The sequence below is a fragment of the Passer montanus genome, unplaced genomic scaffold (genome assembly GCF_014805655.1).
Source record: "Passer montanus isolate IOZ18808 unplaced genomic scaffold, ASM1480565v1 scaffold14, whole genome shotgun sequence".
Lineage (NCBI taxonomy): Eukaryota > Metazoa > Chordata > Aves > Passeriformes > Passeridae > Passer > Passer montanus.
This window is the reverse complement of record NW_024360941.1, coordinates 3,479,771-3,497,547: the sequence shown is the minus strand read 5'-3', so window position 1 is coordinate 3,497,547 and position 17,777 is coordinate 3,479,771.

The following is a 17,777-nucleotide window of genomic DNA, read 5'->3' as shown; positions in this document are numbered from 1 at the left end:
AACTTGTTTGAAGTCAGTTTCCTAGAATCCATTTTACTTGCCCATAGCAGAATGAAAGGAATCATCTCCATGGCTAGTTTCTTATCTGTACAGAAACAAAGTTGTCTTTGATAAACTTTCACAGCCAGAACAGGTATAAGCATATTCATAGCAAGTTGTCATTAAAATTGATGGTAAGAGGAGAAGATACTATTCTAGATAAGAAAGGTACAAGAAGGACATAGATATATATATATATACACACACACATATTAAAGAATATAATGAACAAACTATCATCTCACAGGTACTAGATTAGGTTAATAAAGAAAAATTGACACTATTACATTTTATGCATTTTCTGCCATGTGGATAAGTAAAGAAGACTATCATCTCCAGCTCTGCCAATATGAAACATTTTAAATGCATTTTAATTTTTAACAAGAATAAATTACTGAGAAGTTCCCATATCTGCTCTGGAAGCAGAACATATGCCTTAGGAGGATGAATAACATCTGATGAAAACACCAGCCAAAAAGCCACAGAACTTCAAAGCTTAAAATGGTTTTAATACGTTAAATAAAAGAAACAGCCACACAGTGTAGAGAGAAAATAACTTTCAGTTAGGGCAGATAATTTCCTTGGGAGCAAGGATTGGCCTCAGTGCTGTTGTTACATTACACAGCATGTATGTATTTTAATTAACTCTGGCTGTGATACATCTCAAATGTAGGACAGATCATTTAGCGTATCCACAGAACAGGGTGCCCTGGGAGACACAATCCTTCACAAAATTAACCAAATTGTGCCCAACCGTGAAAAGGTCATTTAAGCAATAGATGTGTTTCAATCACAAAGTACACTATGTGAAAAATGTTCTGTTTAAACGCCTTCATTGCCAACCAAAGAGAAGTGAGCATGCCTGCTTTGGGACTGCCTTGGATGGCAGGAACACCCTTAATTTGTCTGTAGGGAGCAAGTGAATGAAAGCAGGCTACAACCTGGAGCAGGAACACACCTTACAATACTCCAAAAGCTTGGAGTGTACAATCAGAACATGATTTGGAAGGTGTTTCATTGAAATTGTATTTACTACCAATGCAATCTCTTCCAACCACTTAACTGTAGATTATACAAAAGTGATAGAAGTTAGGACAAATTTACACTTCTGCAAACCAGCTTCTACAAATTTGTAAGCATTTTTGGGCACTGGAGTCACGAAGACAGAGAGCAACACAAAACAAATTTGCAGAAAGAAAATAGTTAGAAAGCAAGATGAAATAATAATAATAATCTCCAGACTTACAATACCAAAAGCAATTATTGCAAATCAGGAGGCTCGACACTAACCACTATTTTTTTTTTTTGCTACAGGAACTAGAGAATCAGCTTTCTGAAACAATAATTTAGTTCTAAAATACTGTTCCATTCCTCAGTCCTAAATCCGAAATGTGTAAAATACATACTAATTCTCTGACTCCAGCACTAGGACAAGCTTAAGCAACTACAGTAAGCTACTGAAACAGTAATGAGAGGCTATATATCAGGAATTTTATAACCTTAAAAAATTCTTCATTTGCCCCTTCCCCATAAGTTAGAGGTGAAATATTACATTTTAAGTGTTTCTAGCTGATACACTTGCAGTGTTCAGATGCAAACTCCCCTCAGAAACAGGGATTTCTGAGCAAGTTTTGAAAACCACTCCTTTTAATGTCTTGAGAAAAACCCAGAAAAACCTGCTATGGAGAAAACCAATATTTTTTGAAAACCGATTTCTATGTGCAACCTTCCAGTTATTTTTCCTTGCTTGGCAAGATGATTGGGAGAGGGGTGGTATAACACCCTGTGAATACCCTCTACCACTGACTTTGAGTGTCTTTTCCTACAGAGCCTAGTCTCACAGCTTGGCAGCTCCGAAGAGAATTCAGCTGGTGCTTGCCTGTTGCTGGGCATGCATGGGACTGGGCTTTCCAACAGCAGAGCAGTTCCCTGCCTGCTGTACTGATTGACTAAAAAGCTGAATACTGGCACAGTCTTTCACCACTTCCAAACTGATGTTTTTTTCTTTGCATCCATTGACAATTCCCCTTATTCAGGAGGTAATGTTTTATTTAAAATACTATCCTCCTTGAGTTAAAAAAAAAAAAATCACAATAGCCAGTAATTTGAAAAGCATTTCCTTTTCCCCAGGCATCTGACATTTTTAGCTCTTATTCCTTAGATATTCTTCACATCTTTATTTTTCTGCAAGTGATTAACCTTTCAGAGCTCTAGAGAATAAATTGTTTGCTTCTGATTAGAAGGAAGGGAATAAATAAAAAATAACCTAAAAAAATCTATTTCTCATTGCTTTATTCCTTTTTTCTTGCCTTATTTCTCAAGGGATGAACATTTGCAACATTGTCAAACTTTTAGACTACTTTTTTTTTTTCAAACTGTTCTACCATAGCTGTTCAAAATAGTATATTTGTTTGCAGATCTATGCCCAAATCACATGTTGCAAAGCAATGCTGTTTTAACTGAGGAATGAAATACTTTCGATAGATTGCCCCTTCCCTGTATCACAAAATCTTTCTGTGGAAGCATTCAACAGTTTTTGATCTGTGAATGCTCACTAATGAAGCTTTAAGTAATGCACAGCAAATTTAAGCCCACTGTCAAGCAGTTACCTTTCACATTTGTCTTTGAGGAAATCTGTAGACTGAAAGCTTTTCTCCACATCATATTGTGATTTTAGATCACAAACCACTATTTTTTTTGTCCTAAAATTAATTCTTTATAATGGCAGGTGGAAAACAGAAGACTTTTATTCTGTTTGCTGAGTTTTTCCATGGTTTATAAGACTACTAAAGAAGGTGGCAATCAGCACAGTCAGTGCTATGCCTTAGTCTTTCAGTTTCAGCTTGTGGAGACCCTCTGATGTGACTGTATCACTGAATTGTAGATTTCCCACTGTCAGAGCAGCCTTTCTGAAGCTTTTCACTGAATTAAGTAACTGGAATGGAATCAGAGCAGCCTTAAGCCAGCCCTCATACCAAAGTTATTAAAATAAAATCTGTAATTTCTCTCCAGTGTGAACCTGACTGGTGGCTCTTTATATACCAAAAATGAAAATTCACTTGCAAAGAATAAAGCTATATAGTCCCATAAAAAACCCAAACATCATGCTGTTTTCTAGGTACTGCAAAGCTCCCTTCAGGAGATATGCCTTTTGCTGTTGTATTTTCAAAAAATATTTTGTCCTCTACAACCAAGCCATTGAAATCAATAATGCTGCATGATTTTCTGTTGACATTCACAGAATTTGGGAATCAAAGCCTAGCACAGTTTATTTGACATTTCTCATCAGATTAAAAAGCAATAAAAAAAGCTTGCATAAAGACTTCCTGTAATTTTGATACCTTCTGCTCCTTTACTTATTTAGTCACAACACGTCCTAGGAATCTCAGTCTAAGACAATATTTTCCTTTCATATCAAAAGCTGTTTAAAGCAGTCTTAGAAAACACATTCAGGAAAACTCTGCCCCAACAAGAACCAAAGTTTACCCTCAAATCACATTTTAAATTTCATATTATGGGGTGAGCTGGACTAGCCCAGCACTGTTGCAAATAATGAAGATATCACAGAATGATAGAATATCCTGAATTGTGAGGGACCCACACAAGGATCACTAAGTCCAACTCTCGGTCCTGAACAGGACAGCCCCAAAAACCAGACGGTGGGCTGAGAGCATTGCCCAAACACATGTGGAACTCTGCCAGGCTGGTGCTGTGACCACTTTTCTGGGAGCCTGTTGCAGTGCCCAACCACCCCCTGGGTGAGGAACCTTTTCCTGATATCCAAACTAAACTGCCCCTGACACAGCTTCTGGCCATTCCCTCAGGTCCTGTCACTGTCACCACAGAGAGAGATCAGTGCCTGCCCCTCCTGTGCCCCTCACCAGGAAGCTGTAACTGCAGTGAGGTCTTCTCTCAGTCTCCTCCAGGCTGAACAGACCAAGTGATCTCAGCCACTCCTCATATGGCTTCTCCTCAAGACCTTTCGCCACAGAGCCCTGAGGAACCTCACCGGTGACCACTCACCAACCTGATGTTAGCACTGTTAGCAATCATACAGGATTAGCCTTCCCCACTTCTTTAAAACTATGGAAGACCAATCTGCAAAAAAATGTTTTATGTCAAGCAGCACAAATGGAAAGCATCTTTGATGACTTCTGCTTAATTCATTCTTCTCAAAGACTGTCCTCTTTGAGACAAGTTTTTTTTTCCTTTATATCTTCCTCAGGATTTAAATTCATTAAATAAGATTCAAGATTTAGAGTGGCTTTATAATTAATGATTATTACCTGAATTCTCTTTTACTAAAATACAGGTTTTTTTTGTTTTGTTTCTGTTTTTAAGGAAACATCATACCTGCCAAATAGCGCTTCATTTCCCAACATAAGTAGCTTTCATACTAAAAGCATTCCCAGCTTGTACCCTGAAATATCTGATTTTTTTCTTGAAGGAACAGTAGAAAACCAATAAGGGCATTCAATAATTGTTTTGTATATTGGAGGTGCACATAAAACAGTTTCCAAGTTCTTTGCTGGAACAATAGAAAGCCAATAGTGGCATTCAATACTTTTTTGTATATTAGAGGTGCACATAAAACAGTTTCCAAGTTCTTTGCACTATGTATGTAAAATATAGGAGGTTCCTGGCTGAATTTTAGGCATAATGTTACAACTGAAATACCTCAGTCCTCCAATTAAGCAAAAGCAACAGTACACTATAACCCAAATCATTGATATGATACTCTAAATAATACCTACCAATCATCAGATGGTTCATGAAACCTCCAAGAGCTGAAGTTAAACAACCTGTTTAAAGGGGTATTTGTGAAAAACAACCTTCAGCATTAGTCTACAAATATATCTTGGCAGGACACAGGTGAGGAGAAGAAGCCTTGTGTCTGTCAGGTGCCTTATTAATTGTCCTTAGCCTAATTGTGTCTACATGTGGATGAGAATCTAATTAACTGTTTTCCAGCTGACAATGGAGACAAAGTTTTCTTTTTCCATATGTTAATGGAACATCTGTATTGAGAAATAATCAAACAATCCCATGTCTCCTCAGAATGAACATATCTTCCACCATCATACATTTCTAATACAATGACTATTAAAGGAAAACTTGCATACAGAAAAATTTTGCAATAGACTATTTATATAAAGAAAATATGCTTAGCTATTACTTCACTTTGCCTGTTAGGCTTTTCTTGTTCACAGTATCTTGCAGTGATCATAATTCAATAGCAATTACATCATAGCATCTTGCTATGGAAAATGTTATGAGGTTATTTCACTAAAATGCAGAGTAGTTGAAAGCTGACTTTTTATAAAGGAGGAGGTCACCAACCTCAAAGTTGAAAATTCCTGTTATTGAGTTAAAAGTGTCATAGAAAATCATTACACTGGAAAAAAAAACGGCAGAGGGAAGAAAAGTACTTTGTAAGTGACATTTTAAAACAAAGACACGGTCTTAACCAAATTCAAGAGTTCAGAAATTGCTTCTTTTAAAAATAATATACTAACAGCATCTCTTCAAAATAGTTGAAAGATCATAATAAGCAAGAAAAGAGCAAGCATTAGTAGAAATGTCCCTGTTTAGAGCAAATGAATTTAGTTAATGGGTCTATTTGTAATGGACACCAAATGGAATGTACTTTGCTAAAGGGAATTTAATAGAGATAACTACCTTGAAAGTTTTCAAAGTTCCTTGAAAAGGTTTCTGTGCAAATTTTCAAAAAAATTCCAAGGTTTTAGCTCTGAAAGAGAAAATGAATCCCAGAGAAAAGCAGCAGACATTATCCTACCTGTGTGCCCTGCCCCTCTGTTAGATCTTTGGCCTGTAGCCCCACTGCCTGGGTAAATTGGGGACTTGTGGCACTTGGTGGTAATTACTCCCCAGAGCATTACCAGCTGGGTGTGAGCTGTAACCAATAGCTCAGTGCAGCTGATGCAGAGCAGCTGTCAAGTAAAAATAATGCTTAGCAACACTGATCTGAAACAAACCAGTCATCTGGAAGTTCAGCATTGTGGGTCCCAAACCATATCTTTTTAATGTAGTTTTGATTAAAATTCCTGCTTCTCAAATGTTATATGTTGTTCATTTCACCTTTTATTGAGAAGTAATGTCTCAGTACTTAATGTTTGAGTTATGCTGAAATGCAGAGGATGCGTGACTAAAATGCATTTGAAGATTAATTAACTTTCTTTGAGGAATCAAATTGTGATTTAACAGTCTGCAACATTATCTTTAGTACAGTGATAAGAATTTTCAAAGCCAATTTTCTTTCAAAGGACCAAGAAAAAGAAGCATTCCTTCTGTCCTTATCCTTGTGTTGATAAAATCTCTTTCACAGGCATCTTTAGAGAAACAAGTTTGTCTTCAAAAATATAAATATCAACATAACCAATGATAATAATATTGGAAGAGAACTATCACAAAAAAGAAGTGTAAGCTAAGCTGAGGATAGCAAATAGAAATAGAAGAAATCTATGGGGAAACATGCCTTTTAAATTGCTCATGATGGAATGTATTGTTCTGCACAGGGGTTTTTAAGGTTGAGAAATAGTATGCATTTGTATTCTTAAATGTTTCCAATTCAGTTGTGCTTTACCATGCCAGCAGAGTCAGGTATGGAAGAATCAAAACACTCTTGGTATAAATGAGGCTGTATTAAACAGATCACACTGTACCAATGTGGTAAATGAGTTATGTGAGCTCTACTGAGAGAAATGCAGTTTTGCTGGTACAGCTGCTCAATTTTAAGGACTTCTGCTGATGTAATTCAATTGAACAAGCATCACAACATTTTGAACCCCACAGTAGTCTAATGCTGCTGCTTTAACTTAGCTGTCAGTAAAGGAGAAAATATTAAACTGATGCAGATTGCAGTGGCTTGGACAAGCACCTTTGCTTTTCCCCCCTATTTTCCTTTAAGAAAATCTGCAAATGGACCCATTATAATTATGATTTTTGAATTTCTCTCATATTCTGGAAAAGTAATCCAAAATTGTTGTTTGATATACATTTTTTTGGTTCTTGCTTTCTGCATGCCTTTGCACAATCAAATTAAAATGTTAATGAAATATTTATTTCTTCAATTTAATTTAAAACAAATAAAGGAAAGAGGAAACAGAAACTAATACAATGTGAATAATTGGGATCAAGAACAAGTCACCTCTTTCCCTAGTAAACCACAACAAAACAATGATGTCACTGTGGTAACCACAGGGAAACATTGAAACCAACCATCAGGAAACACAGGGCCCACGGAGGCTTGACCCCTTCTCAATGGGATTCTCTGAGAAGCTGCCCATTCCAGACCAGTGTCTCTTTCTGTCCCCTTCCACAGAAATAATCTTATCCTAATTAAATAATGTGAGACCTGCAAAGACAGGCTTCTGATATGTTTGTTTTGAATTTTTCTGCTTTTTAAAAATTCCCTTCCATAGATTGCTGCAGAGAGTGAACATAAAAGGTTTTGGAGGCCCCAGATCTCTCACACAGGCAATGTCTGGTAGCACTGGGTGGTACAAGGGCTGGCCAGGGCTTACCTGGTTCTTCCAACACCTGCATCCAGAACTCTGCATATGTTTTCCCATGTACTTGAACTAATTTCTCTCATTTTAAAAACCTCCAAGATATTTCAGCAGATCAACCCTACAAGCGAAGTGTGTCAATTATTTCATTTTATCCTTGTTGCCAAACACTCCTGCACACGTGCACTCTTCTACTGCATTTTGACCAAACTGAGCAAATCCAAATTCTGTGTTCATGACAGTTCCATACTCTCAGTTTCCTGGTGACTGCAGCAGAAAGCTCACTGAGGAGCATTTAGAGTAATCTAGGTTGGATCTAGAGGGTTAAAAATGTGGTAACATAAGGAAATTGCATAAGGAATTTAGTTTACAAGAGGAAAGTCAGGAGAATAGTTTGAGAAGAATGGAGGATTTATGACAAGAAAGAAACTAGAAACAGGGTTGGTCAAGTTGCCAAAACATTTTATTTTAATTTGAGATTAAAAAAATAATCCGTGAACATGCAGATTTTCCTACACCCGGAAAAATGCAGAAGTAGTCTGCTAATATTATTAACTATTTCTGAACTTCGTGCTACCACATTTTTGTTAATTCCCATTTTTAACAACTGAAGAGATTATCACAAATAAAATAAACTGCTGTTACAAAGATATGTGGTAATCCTCCTTCTCTCTGAGAAGGCCTTAGTTTTCAAGATCAGTAATATTTGATATATGAAGAACATTGGAACATAAATTCAATTTAAATCACCTCTTTGTTTAGGATCTTCTTGTCAGCCTTCTGTTATATTTATATTTATTCAGCTTATTTAGCACTGTTTGTCCACATTAAAAGTCTCTGTTCAGTATCCCTGGTTTTGTTCCTCTTCTGTATGGTTCCAACATGTCTGCAAGAGAGAAGCATAGCTTCTTGTTCTATTTTGCTTATTCATAGTGAATCAACTTATAGAAATAAATTAGTAATGGATAGACTCATAATCGACACACAGAATTTATACAAGGTTTTCTCTGAAAAATCTACAATCTCTATCTGTAGAATCAAGCATTATATTTTCACAGAACTGCAGTAAATTATTTAATATCTCTTGCAAGTTTACCTTCCCAGCAGGCTACACTTAATTAAATAAAGTATTTTTCTGTCTCACAGAGTGAAATTAAAAACTGTGTCCTTTAGTCTAGTAAGTTGCCCAAACATTTTCTTTAATTAAACTGCCAATTCTACCAGCAGCATTTGAAACTAAATCATACCTGCTTCCTAACTGCAACATATTTATAAAAATAGTGGAAAATCTTTTTTTGTGTTTAAAAGGGTAGAATGGGTCTATTTAGGCTCCTGAAAATGTACCACATGGCTACATAGCAGAAAAAGAGATCCCTAAAGACGGCAATTTAGGAATTACTGCTATGGCAATTTGGGCTCCTTTCCTCATCGTTTCAGAACGAGATTCTTTGTGGATGGATACATTGAAGAGGGTAAAAGAAGAATTATTTTGAGAGGACTCACTATCACTTCCTGCACATAAAATGTGTAGTTATTTAGACAGAACAACTTTTACTACCTAGAATACTCATCCAGTGAAATAACAATTACAGGCATAGGTTTTGCCAGTAGAAATAAGCAAGTCAGTAACATGCTGAAGAAAGAAATTTCTCCAGAAAGGGTGAAATAACCTACTGAGTTTTCTCCATTGCTGGCTCCTGACAGATGAACCATAGGGGCCCCTTGCAAACCCTGTCCCAGAGATGGAAGAGTTTAGGGACTGTTCTTTGTACATTCTAATGCAGCACCACAAATAACCTGGTCTGCAAATCAGTTTGTGTGACACAATGTGGAATTTAAACAGATAGGAATCAGACTTGAAATTTACAATTAAAAACCTAGGCTTGAATTATTTTCCACATTAGTTTTGTAAAGAATTTTTTCATTAGAAATTATTTTAGAGACCTGGGGAAAAAACAGAAAGACATTTGTGTAATTTCAGTGTACTAATTTCTTAATATAACCTCAACTTAGCATCTAACAGTTTTATCAGAATATCTTTCAATAGAAGACTAAAATCTAAGAAATTCCATCTGTGAGAAATGGAGTTTTCTAAAATTCTCAAAACCCATTAAGAAAATTCTACTGTATTTATAAAGCAGGAATTTTTTTTTTATTTTTTACTGAAGTAAAAAAAAAATATAATCTAGTAATAGTTATACCATCTTCCATCTTAGGAAATCTCTATTTTTTTCAATTTTCTGATGATCCAAGGTACATCCAGAACTATATTTGTAAAAGAGGTGCAAACGTTGTGAGACAGACACATATAATGGTCTGGGAGAACAAGATTATTGGTTCACTACTTACCCAGCATAATAGAGACAAAATTACTTCCCAGTTACCTTCCTGATGATATTAAGCCTTTTTTTCCTTAATAAATTCAATTGCATAAGCATATGAGCATTTATAATTATTCATGTTAATATTCAATGAATATTCAATAATATTCAATGAATATTCAGTAAATATTCAATGCCTCCAAACCTCAGCTCCCTGTGTTTGTACTGAAGTAACCTTAAAGTTTCAAGTTTCAAATTGTAATTATCTCAGCAGTTCTACTCACTGCAAGGCACACTTTAACAATATGGAGCCTTCCCAGAAGTAACTGTGATTCAGAGCTTGTAATGAATCACTCTGTAGTTCAACAAACAAATATTGTTCAGATGTTAATTTGCCTGAGTACAAGGTGTAACAGAATCCCAGTTTGCGTGCTGAATTCAAACAGCCACAAACAAAAATTCATAGAAACAACTTCTGAAATAAATGTCTAAATAAAGTGCAGTTCAGAGACTGATGCATTTTGACAGGTGCTAGGGTAGAATGCTAAAGCTTATGCAGCTGAAAGACCTTAAAGTATATTTAAAGGACTATGCAGTAATGATGTCTGTGAATTAATTTTTAAATTTGAAGCCAAAGGCAATAATAATAGTATCTAGCTATATAAATAACTTTGGCCATTTAAGCACAGCAATCAAACATTGTTAAATGTCACATTAGAAAAAAATGGGATGTGCCAGGAATTTCTTCTTTGTGTTGGGTATAAGTAATCCTCCCCCCTATCATTTCACCTTAATAAATAACCTGAACAAAAAATTTTTGAATTATTCAGCCTTCCCAAATAAACACTTTCAAAGTATGAAAATGTATAAAAGCAATAAAATACCTGGCTACCAGGCTTTCTGTGTCACTTCTATCTTTCTGGCCCACAGGTAAGGTAGATTTGCATTAATATAAAATATTAGAGTTCTATTGTGAATTCTATTTACCTCAGAGGAGTTGTAACTGTTTACTTCAGAGGGGTGGTGGGTGGTAAAATTAAAAAGATTATATTAGATATTGAATAAGTCTAAAATGTGCACAAAGAGCATATTATATTGCAGGTGATGTCTTTTTTTACTTTTTATTGGTAGTTTTAGTAACAGCAAAATCACAGAATATTCCTCAGTGTGCCCTCAGTATTGTGTTTTAGAATGTGATGCTCAGCCATCAAGAGAGAGAAGTTCCTTTTAAAAGTGTATTCAACCTCACTAAGTTGTCTTGCTTTTTCTTTTACTTGAAATGTTACAACTTTCACCACTATTTGCTAATACATGGATCTAGGTGTTATACACCTAGAGAGTTGAATTTTTAGGTTGTTATTTAGATTTACTGTTTTAATTTTATTAATTAAATGAGAGAAGGATTAGATAAGAAGTCTGATTCTTAGATGGACTTGTTCCCGATTTGCAAGAATTTAGAATCTATATACACAATTCTATACTTTTTTCAAGCCTTATAGCATAGCTATTCTACACCACAGCCAAAAATTCAAGCATTCCTTTAAAAAGAAATGAGACACATAATGTACCTATCTTTGTAGTAATCATTAGAAAAATTGTTCTAAGCAAATAATGTTAGAGATACAGATATTTATTCTCTTAATATAAAACCACAAGTATTTATATATTTTGCAGTAAAGGAACTTTTCATGTAAGAAACATCTGAAAGGCAATAAGAAACTTTTGAATTTTGAGTGTTTATCTAAGGATGTCTTCTATGAAATGGAAAATAGAACTTCATGGGCTGTGTAAGTGAGAAAGTGAGGTAGGGCCAAAGGTACTGAAGGAGTGTCACCTAACAGGATTTATGATTTATGTGAATCTTTGAGAGTGTCTATGACCATTCATTTCATATCCCTTCATTTAATTGATTTCAACCATGAGAGGAGAGGAAAGTCACCTCTTCTCAAAGATTGCACCCTTAATTTCCTTGGCCTCTGAGCCTGCAACATTTTAAATTTCCCAGGAAACATCTCCTTTCTCTTGAATCCTATAAGAAGGCTTATTTCACACATTTTCCTCTTTGTTAAGGCTTGCATTATGAGCTTTCATCTTTAAAATGCTGTTTCCTCAGCAGGTGGTTTTTCAATGCTTTCCTATCAAACAATCAGTTAGAAGCTCAACAAACAACACAGTGTTTTAAAAGTCCTATTTGCACCTAAGTTAAATAAACCCCACACACTTCTCCAGTGCATTTTTTTTTGTCCTCCTAAACACCCACATCATCTTAAATGATCTTAATCCAAACTCCATGCCTGGAAACAAAACAAAGCGAACAAAAAGATTAGCTCATGATATAAGTGAATTTTGGGTGAAAATGAATGGAGGAGAAAATCAGAAATATGGATGTTTAAGGCAGACTCTCAGCAAGAATGCTGTTGTTCTGATAATTGCTCATGTTCCATTCATGAGAATCTGCTGAAGCCAATGTTTTTCGCTGTTAAGAGCACTTTTAATTTACACATATTTAAAATTCATGTTTTATACGGAACTAAACAATTTGAAAGCTATTGAACTGGAAAATCCTGCAGAGGAACACATCTGGGAGTCTATGACTTGAAAAAGTTTAGAAGCAAGAGCCAGCAGCTTAATGTATACATTTCTTGAGATGTTTTTTGAGTGAGAAAGGGCATGTTAAAACTTAACAGTTAGACATCTTTCTTCTGATGGTATTTTGAGTTTTAGCTCATATTTTGCCTGGGAATGCCTTTTCTTTTGCAGGTGCCTCTCTTTTGTAAAGAAAAAAATGTAAACAGTGTTCTTTTTCATGTGTTAGCTTTCATTTGTTTCAGTTTCTCAGTTAGCCAACAGCAGCAATAACATTAATTTTTTTCTATTGATTTTGAATATGTTCTGTCTAAAAAAATTAGGGAGGTGGTTTTTTCTCCTTTTCTTTCCTTCTTTTTACCCTTGAGTTTCCTAGAAGGAAAATCAGTCAAAATCTTAAGATATGCTCTCAGTTCTGTCCAGGCAGTATGGATAAACACCTTACCAAGCCAATACTGTGGATTCTTCAGAGTTCTTCTTTTTTCCCCACTAAGTCTTCTCAAGATTTACCTGAAGTACATCATGGTATATTGCTCAGCTGTCATAATGTCAGACCTATTCCTGTGTGTTCTGACACTTGACCCTTTTGCACTGCTGTGAACCAGTTTTCATTCAGGAAAAACATCCAAGAAGCAGAATTACCAGCCAGTGGTGAGAGTCCCACATACCTAAAATAATAAATACATATTAATTATAAAACTGTAATGATATGGAAATATTGTACTCATCTACAGCCTCTGTTATGCTTTGATGTAAGAATAATATTTGAATCTTCTGTGCTACAGTAACATTTTTTCTCCTATCACCATGACACTTCCCTAGTTGCTGCAGTATTTTGGAATAAGTTAAGCACAAAAATTTTTTTATCTCAATAACCTTTTTTTTGACATATAAGGAAAACAACTCTCTATATTTGCATTGAAGTTTAGGCATTTTAGGTGTTTAAGCAAATTTTTGTAGCACATGAGTTTCCTCCCTACTTCTTCCTTTATTTTGATTCTTTGCTGTAAGGAGATAGTCTGGTTAAAAAAAAAAAAAAAAGGACACATAAATAACTTGAAGATTTCTTTATGGGCTACAAGAGTTTTTATTCACAGACACACACTCACCTCCCCACAATATCAAATTCAAAAAAACCCCCCAAACCAAAACTTTATTACTGTTTTCAAATTGAAGTTCATAGCATGTTTGTATTTCTTTCCCAATATTTTGCAGATGTCATAAACACATTACAGGGCAGTGATGCCTTGATTCAGTCGGACTGAAAAGCAAAACCATCCATGAGCAACACTCCTTTCTCTCTTTGTTTGACTTGCTTATTGATCACACTGCTGTAGAGAAGAAAGTTAGGATTAAAAAGGTCTTCTGATGGGGTACACAAAACTCTTCTGCAGAAGCATTTTAAAAATGCATTCCTACATACATTGCTTTGGACAGTGCCCAAAGTTTTCCTCTTCCTAGCACTGAACAGTCCAAGCATAACTTCCTTAGGTTGGTTTTCTCTCTTACTAGAAAAGCCTGAATAATTTTTTTTCTTCATGTGACAAGGCAACCCTAGTCAATCTGCGATGGTTGTTTACCATAAAACATCTTTGATTTTACTTTTATTTTTGAGAAAATTGATTAGACATCTCTGCTCAAGACAACTGAATTTGTAATGCTGCTATGCATATTTTCACTGCTGTGAATTTTAATGTAGCAAAATAAGTTCATCTTCTTTATACATGTATATTTATGCTTCAAGTCTACATAAACATCTACATTTTTTCTCACATCTTATTCCATAGAAAGATAAATAAAAATGGAAATGTAAAAATGAAAAAAAAAACAAACCAAAAAAACCCAAGCCAAAAAACCCCATGCTGATATTTTGAATCATTCTTATTAGAGAATTAGGTGATGACAATTTCTCTAAATCTTCAGTATTTGAAATTGATAGGAAAATCTTTATACTAAAAATACAGAGTAAGTGTTGCAGGAAATAACCGCATTTACTTGATCTTGTAAAATGTAGAAGTATCGAAGAGTTAAAGGGGAATATAAAAAAGCAATGATGATGAGATTACTATGTAATCAGTGGTTTTTTTTCCCTATCTATGTTTAAAAGGGAAAAACTGATTTATTCTGATACCTGCTGCAATATGATAAAAATAAAAATCTCTTTAATATTTATCCCAGAAACAGGCAGTGATGCTAGGAGCAGCTCGGATTTTCTTTCCTCTCTTCTGTAGAAGTCATTGCTGCACAAGGGTGTGGTTACAGAAAGAGACAGATCACCCACCCTTTCTGCCCTGCAGCTGCTCATGTTTACAGACACCAGTATGGCCAAAATAAGAACATTTTACTGAATAGTTCAAAGTATCCTGGCTACCAAGAAACATTTTTTATCATTTCATGACCAAAGCACATCGTTACTCCTTAAAATTACCTTGCCCTTGCTTCTTGTCAATGAAGATGTATTTGAGAATATATTTTCTTACAAAATTATTTTTCTTCCCCTTGCACTTCAATTCACAAGGAACAGGTGGAGCATACACATTTTGTCCACCTGACTCACTCTCCTCTCAAGACTGGCACATCTTAGCTACCCTTATTAAAGGCTCTATGGGCACACCATAGGACAGCTGCAATTCCACCCACTGCTTATTCAGATCCTCTTGTGAAACTTATCCAGCTGAAGGACATGCTTTCAAATCTCATTTTAAAGTGGAAGACAAGATAATGGAAAATAAGTTAATCCCTTTAAAGTGGCATCAATATGGTATGCAGATGCATATTTCCTGTTTCCAGGTACTGGCTCAGGGCCTAGGCTTAAATATTTAAAAATATGAAAAACAGCTGAGTTTACATCACGAAACCACCAGAAGTATCTTCCTCTATGAAGCATTTTTTTTAAAACGATCATGTTAGGAGAACTAAATGAGAGACTGCCTTATCAATAAAATGATACCATGATGCTCAGTTCGGGACTATTTGTTAAGAAATACACTTTAAACTGAAAGATTATTTTCCTGGTACTAGAGAATTTATTTCCCTTATGAAACTGATGGAAATATAACCTAATTATGGATTCATATTTTTAGTTGCATACAAGGACACTTTTTCTAAATGAATTTGCTTCTAATAGTCATTTAAGCAGCCACAAGAGGACTAAACCACTATTTTTCTTTTCTACTATGTCCTTTCTCTAATAGGTTCAAATATTATTAGCCAGCTTTACTGCCTACAGGCTTCAAAATGAAGACACAATGGAAACTTTTGCCAAGTCATGTTTATTTTGAGAACAAACACACAGAGAAATAATGGAATTATTACTTGAGTAGCTAAGAAAATAAGTTATGCTGCTGACACATTGCAATGGTTGGGGAGAAATGCTGAAAGCATTCTCTGATAAAATTGTATGAAGACTGCTCTTTTTAGCCTCCTTTACTTCACTGTGTAAGACTGGAAGAGACAGATTCCAAGTTGTTATCTGAGCAAAGTTATGCTAAAACATACCACAGTCCCTAAATTAGAAGCATAATCAGTTCAATATGTCAGAGAGTTGCTGAAAGTCCCTTTAACTCAGATAATCAGAAATTGTTATTGTAACTTCATTGCTTCTTAATTTTATTACTGTACTGGAATGACAATCATCTTCATCTTGGTTTGATCTCTCATGTGTACTTGAATTTCTGTCTGTTTACCACATCTTAATTAAAAGCTCATTGTCCTTCTAGTGGAAGTCCTACATCAATGTTCTGCTTATATTTCTCCACATTAATTTCTACTAGCTTTTCATTAATTTCTCCTTCTGCTTTTCTCAATCATCTCTCTCTAACATTTTCTGTTTTACTGTCTTCTGGAGTTTTGCCTTTTGACTTCCTTGTGCTTGTCACAATTAGCATGAAACATGGTGACAAATTTGGACAGAAGTTGAAGAAAAAATACAATCATACCTAATCAAAGTCCCCACCTGTACCAATGATCACGCATTGATTCCATGGAGAAATTTCTTTGCTGGGCAGTGAGCAGCAGGACAGAAGCCACAGCGGAGACAAATCAAATTAACAGTGTAAACTTTCACAGAGCTGCTAGTCTGAATTATATCTGTCAGAAACAGCCTCTGCTTTGTGCAAAGGTCTGCATTAGAAGGGATATTTCAAATATTTCAAAGTTTTTACTCAAGTTGTGCATTTTAATCTAATGGTCTTGGTCAGTGTAAACAGATTTTAAATGACAAAGTTTAGGTTCTAATTTAAGCATTGAATGTCAGTATTACCCAAAACATTTGCACTGTTTGGGAACATCCCAATAATGAGAGTTGTTGAAAAATTACACTGAAAAGGTGCTTATGTGTTTAACCTGGCCATGGAATTTAGATGACCATCTTAATGAAATCCAAAACATTTGCACTGTCTGGGAACATCCCAATAATGAGAATTGTTGTTGAAAGATTACACTGAAAACGTGCTTATGTGTTTAACCTGGCCATGGAATTTAGATGACCATCTTAATGAAATTAATGGTAATCTAATTCTCTATATGTACTAAAATAGCTGAAGTCTGCAAATATTGGACTTTGAATGATTATGTCTGGAACAAAAAAGTTTCTCTCAATAAATAGCTCTTTCTGGAAATCAGGTGGCTTAAAGGTTTGAGCCAGATGTTCCATTCAGATCAGCTGTAGTGACTGGTAGTCAGAAATGGCCGTATCTTTTACTAATAGCCTCAGGACCCATTTATAATACTAATGGGTACTAAATCTTCTGAGAATAAGTTTCAAAACACTGATTATGCTTTCTTTGAAAAAGTCACTCTTGTCTTTCAAACCTCATTTCTAATAACTTTATTGTGTGTTCAGCTTTTCTTGCGCAACACACAGTGACTAATCAATCCCTATTAACATGTTTCTTCTTATTAATGTATGGATATGTCGTTATCACATTCTGATAATGTTATCACGTTCAGGCTGGGTCTTGTGCTACTTAAAGTAGAAATAATTCTGTAAAAGGGAAGATCTTATTGTTTCTGCATGACTTTAAAAAATCCACTAAACATGTATTTCATTGATCAGTGAATTGAAACTATACACTGGCATAGTGATATTTCCCCACTTACTATTTAATAATTTCAAACATGCTAGCATTTTACAACTGCTGTTAATCACTGAATTGACATTTTCAGGTAGCTAGTTGCAAAAACTCCCAGATCTTTTTTTAACTAAAAGGACCTAATTTAGAGTGTATCTCTACATGTCTACACACATATATTGATATTTACACCTTTAGGTATTTGCAGAAATACATAACTTGGTAATTCG